Source organism: Lemur catta, chromosome 10 (genome assembly GCF_020740605.2).
Source record: "Lemur catta isolate mLemCat1 chromosome 10, mLemCat1.pri, whole genome shotgun sequence".
Taxonomy (NCBI): Eukaryota; Metazoa; Chordata; class Mammalia; order Primates; family Lemuridae; genus Lemur; species Lemur catta.
This window is the reverse complement of record NC_059137.1, coordinates 12,126,975-12,132,992: the sequence shown is the minus strand read 5'-3', so window position 1 is coordinate 12,132,992 and position 6,018 is coordinate 12,126,975.

Below are 6,018 nucleotides of genomic sequence, written 5' to 3'. Positions count from 1 at the left end.
ACACACACACACACACTTCGCAGGCGCACCCCCGCACCCCTCCTCCCCGCCGCCGCCCGCCACCCGGCCCGGCCCGGCGGGTCCCGGCCACTGCCCGCCCCGGCCCGGCCGCTCGCCACTCGCTCGCTAGCTCACCTGGTCGGTGGCGGGGCCGCCTTCGGCCGGCAGCCGGCAGCCCTCGGGCAGCGCCGGGGCGGCGTTCTCATGCTTCCAGTACATGGGCCGGGGAGCGGCGGGCTCGGCGGGCGCGCAGTGCGGAGAGCCGCGCCGAGGGGGGCCACGGCCGCAGTGGGAGCGGAGGCTGCTGCAGGAGCAGGAGGAGAGCGGAGACGCCGGCCCCGTGGTCCCCGGCCCGGCCCCGGCCCCGGCCCCCGCCCCCGGCCCGCGAGCAGCCCCGGCCTCCCTGGCTGCGGCCGCCGCTGCCTCGGAAGAAGGTCCCGACAAACTTGGAGAGGCCCCCGCCCCCTCCTTCTCCTCCTCCTCCTCCCCCTCCTGGTAGTCCTCCTCCTCCTCTCCCTCTTCCTCGTCCTCCTCCCCCTCCAGCTGCGGCGGCGGCCGCCCTGCCGCTGGAACCCCGCTCAGTTCAAGATGAGTCATGCGTGACCAATCCCCTCCCCTCCAAGGGAGAGCAAGACACACACAACGAGGCAGAGACTCAGAGACATACACACAGACACAGAGACACACAGGAACTCAAGGCTGCTGGTAGAGAGACTCGCTGACATACAAAGGCACCGGCGGGCACACATCCGCACAGCTCTCACTACCGCCCTTCCGTCAAGGGGCACCCATCACCCTCAGACACTCCCCCACTCACAGGTACAAGAGGGACCCATGGCTGTACCATGTGCGGAGACAGACTCCATAGGAGGTCACACATTATGCTCTGTTGATGCAATCCCATGCCTGGTACATCTGCGTACACACTGATGCAAATGATTGCCTGTGCACATCATTTACACGGACACGAGGCATCCACACATACTCTCACACACCTGCACAGGTACCTCTGCTCCATAACAACTGGAGAGTGCACCAGCTTCTAAGGACTGCATGGAATTGGGTTGGGTGGGAGAGGGGTGTTAATAGGAGGGGGGTAGTTGCCCTGAATTCTCTTGGGAGGGGTTGCTTTGGGACATCCTCCTTCCCTTCAGGATTTACTTAACCACCACGCAGTCTAATGCGGGTCTCACTAGGGGTTCTACTGATAATGACAGTGGTAGGGAAGGCAGGAGATGCCTCCCCCAAGCACACAGACACAGAACCCTCAACCTCAAAGAGCCTCACACACACTAGCACCCTACAGCACACACAAGTGGACACTTGCAGCCTCAGCCCCCTTCTCCACACACAAACTGAGCCTAAAAAGACATATATAAATATACATCCTCTTCTAAAAACAAATATACACACTCAGACTTAGGTCCAGCCCTATAGATACCATGACAGCCCACTCCCACCCCATCACACATACCATCACCTCCATAATCGCCCTCATTCCCAGATGTAAACACCCCCACACAATTGTTCTTACACTGTATACACATCCATACTCCAGAGAGCACAGACTTTCGCAGATCTGCAAACTCACGTATAACCTCATGTTCTCTACTCAGACACCCCCAAATGCACCCACATCCTTACAGATGGCGAAATAACCATTTATAGGCAGAAACAGCATACACACTTCTGCAGACATAGGAGATTCCCAACAGTTAAAGCCTCAGACTGCATCCACACAGGCACATTCTGACAGACACAGATAGGCAAGGATGTCTGCACACCAGCCTAATACTAAAGACCCACACCTGTATCCTCAAAAGATACAAATATCTGTTCAATTATAAGCACAAAGGTACAGAGACAGCTGGGGCTGTCTCCCACTCACTGCATTATGGTCATTTATTGCTCTTAGACACAGAAATTCAGAGTGAAAAGAGATTCTCTCTGAACCCTAATCTTTTATACTATGAAAACAGATTGCAATGTGAAGGTGTCACACAAATGCACCCTCAGACATTGCCACAGAACAACTGCCCCTTGCCCCCCCAGCACACGCCAATATCTCATCTGCACATAATAATCCCAACTCCCACATCTGAGTTCATTTCAACTGTTCCAGGCACAATGCTAAGCATTTTATAATCATAACCTCATTTTCTTTTCACAGTAATTCTGTGAGGTAGCCTCTCTCATGGTGCCCATTTTACTGATGAAGAAACTGAGGTTCAGAGAGATCATGTCCAAAATGGTGCCACATGGCTAATTGCCAGAGCCAAGAATTCATAACCAGATTCATCTGCCATCAGAGCTCATACTCTTGACTTCTAGGCTAAGCACACTACCACGTCTCCTCTCTGCGTGCGCACACACACACACACACACACACACACACACACACTTTCCACATCTGTGAAAAGACCTGGATATGACTCCCAGCCTCACCATTATAAGGGCTCAGCCTACTTTCTTATCAGCAAAATGGGAATAAAGATGAGACCTTTTATCTCCCTTTTCTCCTCCCTCTGGGGACGGGGAGAATAAGCAGCTAGATGGGTCCAGGGGAGAGAAGAAAGTATTCCAGGTAGAGAGATGGCTACAAAGGTTCAGAGGCTCGATAAACAAATTCTTGTCCTCTGATGAGGAGGAATGTGAATCGTTTGCCCCCTAAGTGATAATAATAATAATGTAACTACTGTTTATTGAGCATTGATGTGCCAAACATTGTGTTTTACATGCATTATCCTCTTTGATCCTCATAGCAACCCTACAAAGAGGTTGTATTATTATCCTTCTTTTATAGTTGCAGAAACAAGCTTACAGGAGACCCTTTTCAAGCTCTGGCACTCAGACTCCAGAACCCAAACTCTTAGCTACTATACAGTTCAGCTCCTGAATTCTGATTAAGTGCTCAGATAGTCAAAACTAGAATAAGAGGCAGTAAAGTCAGTGGTGAAGCATAAAGATTCACCAGCTGCCTTGGTGCCAGTCTTGACACTGCCTCTTATTACTTGGGTAACCCTGGATAGGTTCTTTAGTTACTTATTTAGCCGCAGTTTCCTGATCTGTAAAGTGGGGAGGATAACAGAGTCCACCTCCTATTGTTGTGAAAATTATGCAAATGATCCAAGTAAAAGGGCCGCACACAGCAAGCAACCAATAAATATCCGCCATCATTATGGCATGGACTGAATGAATTTTTTGGTTGTGATTCTACTAGGTGCAACATCAAATTCTTGGAGTAAGGCAGGGCATAAATTAACCAAGTAACTGAGTATTCTCCTGAATAACTTACCTAAGGAAGCCACAAGAACCATTATCCCAGCCCACGGCTTGCCTGACTTCAAAGAGTACAGAAATGAAATTGCTTTGGAAAAGAAATCTCTCTTCCAACAACTCCTGAGTCCAGCAGGAAGAAGAGTCCAGATAGGAGTGACCTTGGCAAAATTAGGGTTAGCAAATTTAGTGTGTTCCATCAGGATACTCGATTTCTTCCTATGACAGACTATGGACAAGTCACTTTGCTTCTCTGAGCCTCAGTTCCTTACTTGCAAAATGGGAATAACAATACTTACCTTCCAGAATTGGGATGACAACGAACTATACATTAAAAACTAATATTTTTGAAAATGTTATAGCTTTATTTATTTATACATCTCTGAAGCTGTATCAAGCACCCTACATGTATAATGTTATAAGCACCATACATGTAGAATGGCATCTAGTTCTCACTTTAATTCTTTCCTGGTCACTAAACAGGATGTGGTCATCTGGTCCTCCAAGGTGAATTTGCCATCCTCCCCCTAGATCCAAGGTTTGGGTTTGAAAAGAGGCTTCATTAGTAACTGGATAATTCTGTGGGAGGCCCCCAGCAGCGGTTCCGCCCCGCTGGGGAGTAATTCTAGGAAGGTAATGTGAGCTAGGGGAGGCTGCGAACCCAGCTTCACATTTATTCGCTCTGACAGCTAAATTGGTGAGCAAGGGGGAAATCAGATGAAAGCCATTTCAGAGTAAATACTAAATACAAAATTTAAACATTCAGGTTGTGACAAATGGGGAGGGAGCAATGGGGAAGAGATACAGGCAGCACCTCCCTCCTCAGCCCAGGACCCTGTCCTCACCTTGTGAGGCATTTCCTGTTTGAGGAAAGGGCACAGAATTGGGTACAGACTGCATAACCTTAGGTCAGCAATTTACCTCTCCTGGCCTCAGTGTCCTTGTTGGTAAAACGTATGTGTTCCAATCAGATGATCCGGGGAGTGATGGAGAGAACCTTGGAGTCACATAGACCTGAGGTCAAATCCCAGCCCTGCCACTTCCTGGCTGGGTGAACTTGGAAAAGTCACTTAACTTTTCTGAACTTCAGTTTCCTTAACTATGGGAATAATAGCAATCTCAGAGGAATAAGTAAGATAATCAGTGTAAAAGGGCTGTTTGGACCTCAAAGTATGTTGCAAATGTGAACAATTATAGTCACTGCAAGTCCCCTTCCAGTTCTGACATCCACTGAGTAAATTCAGGTCAGCAGACATTTATGAGGCTCTTATTCCAAGCTGGGTTCCATGTGAGGCCCAGGAAAGAAAGGAAACCATCCTGGTCCCTGCATGGGCAGCCCACAGTCTATAGAGAGAGAAGAGAGCCAGCAACGCAGTGCACTGCAACAGGTATTACCAAGGGCGCTACAGAAGCAAGGAGGAGGAGGGGCACTTAATCTGGCTTGCAGGTGGGGTATCTGGAAAGACATTTTAGCAGTGGTGAACTTTCAGGGATGTCCTAAAGGATGAGTAAGCAGGCCAGGGCTGAGGGGAGCTGGATCAGGATGAAGGATGGGTGCCCAGTTAGTGTTTATTGGGGCAACGTCGGAAGATGAGGCTGGGGAGGTAGGTAGGTAGGAGCTAGATCATGGAGGGCTGAGTGTTAAGTTGAGGAGTTTGGATTCATCTTGGAAGCTTGGGTCTACGAGCCTGCGTTCCCACGGGAAGCAGCAGCCTGCCTCTGCAGGTGTAGCATGGCATGGCAGTTACGGATCCCAGGTTTGGAGTCAGGTAGCCTGAGTTGATAACCTGACTCTGTTACACACTGGTTGTAGGTCCTAAGGCAAGTGACAAACTCTATGAGCCTTTGTTTCCTCAGCTATAAAATGGGAATGAAGGGAGAATCCATTTAAAAGTGCTGTGATGGTTCCAAGACATCAAAATGTATCTTTAAGCTAAGTGTGTAGCTACCCAGAGCCATCGTCGTCACTAAGAAGAGGCTGCGATGAGTACACAGAAGGCACTAGCTGAGTGGGGATCCTGAAGGGGCTGGATGTTCCCTCTTCAGAGAATTCTGCCCTGACCCACTATACACATGAAATCTCCCCAATGATGTTTTTTTAGCAGAGGGTAGACAAAGCTTACAAGTAGGCTAGACTGGGATAAGCCTTCGACAGCATGCTGCAGAATTTCAACTTCAAAATATAAACTGTGAGGAATGCTCATGTGGACATGCCCAGTAGTGAACTGGATATATGGGTCTGGAGCAGAGGAGAGAGGCTGGAACTAGGAAAAGGAATTTCAGCGACATCAGCATAGGGATGGCAGCTGAAGCCTAGGAGTGGATGAGACTTTACAGCAGCCAGGATTTGCCCCACGCGTGAGAACTCAGAGAGTTGGCTTATTTGCTTTCTGGGAGGCTCATCTTATTTTCAGTGAGAATCATTTTTTAAATCATAAAGCACATTATATGCAGTGATAGGAGCTAAAACAGAACCAGGTCTTTAAGAAGCAGAAAGGCAATTAACTGCCTTGGGGGAATGAGGGTGGGTGGGAAGATATCTGTTAGACAAATGGTGGGGTGCGGGGGGGCAGAAAGGACTTGCCAGGTGGCAAGGACATCTTGTACAAGGACAGGGGGATCTGGGAGATTCCATTGTGTTTGGGGTATAAGCAGTTTAATCTGGTTAGGGATATGTATTAATATATATTTCATAAACCTGGCTTATCCTATGGGTACGGGTATCTGGAAGTGTCTTAGCTC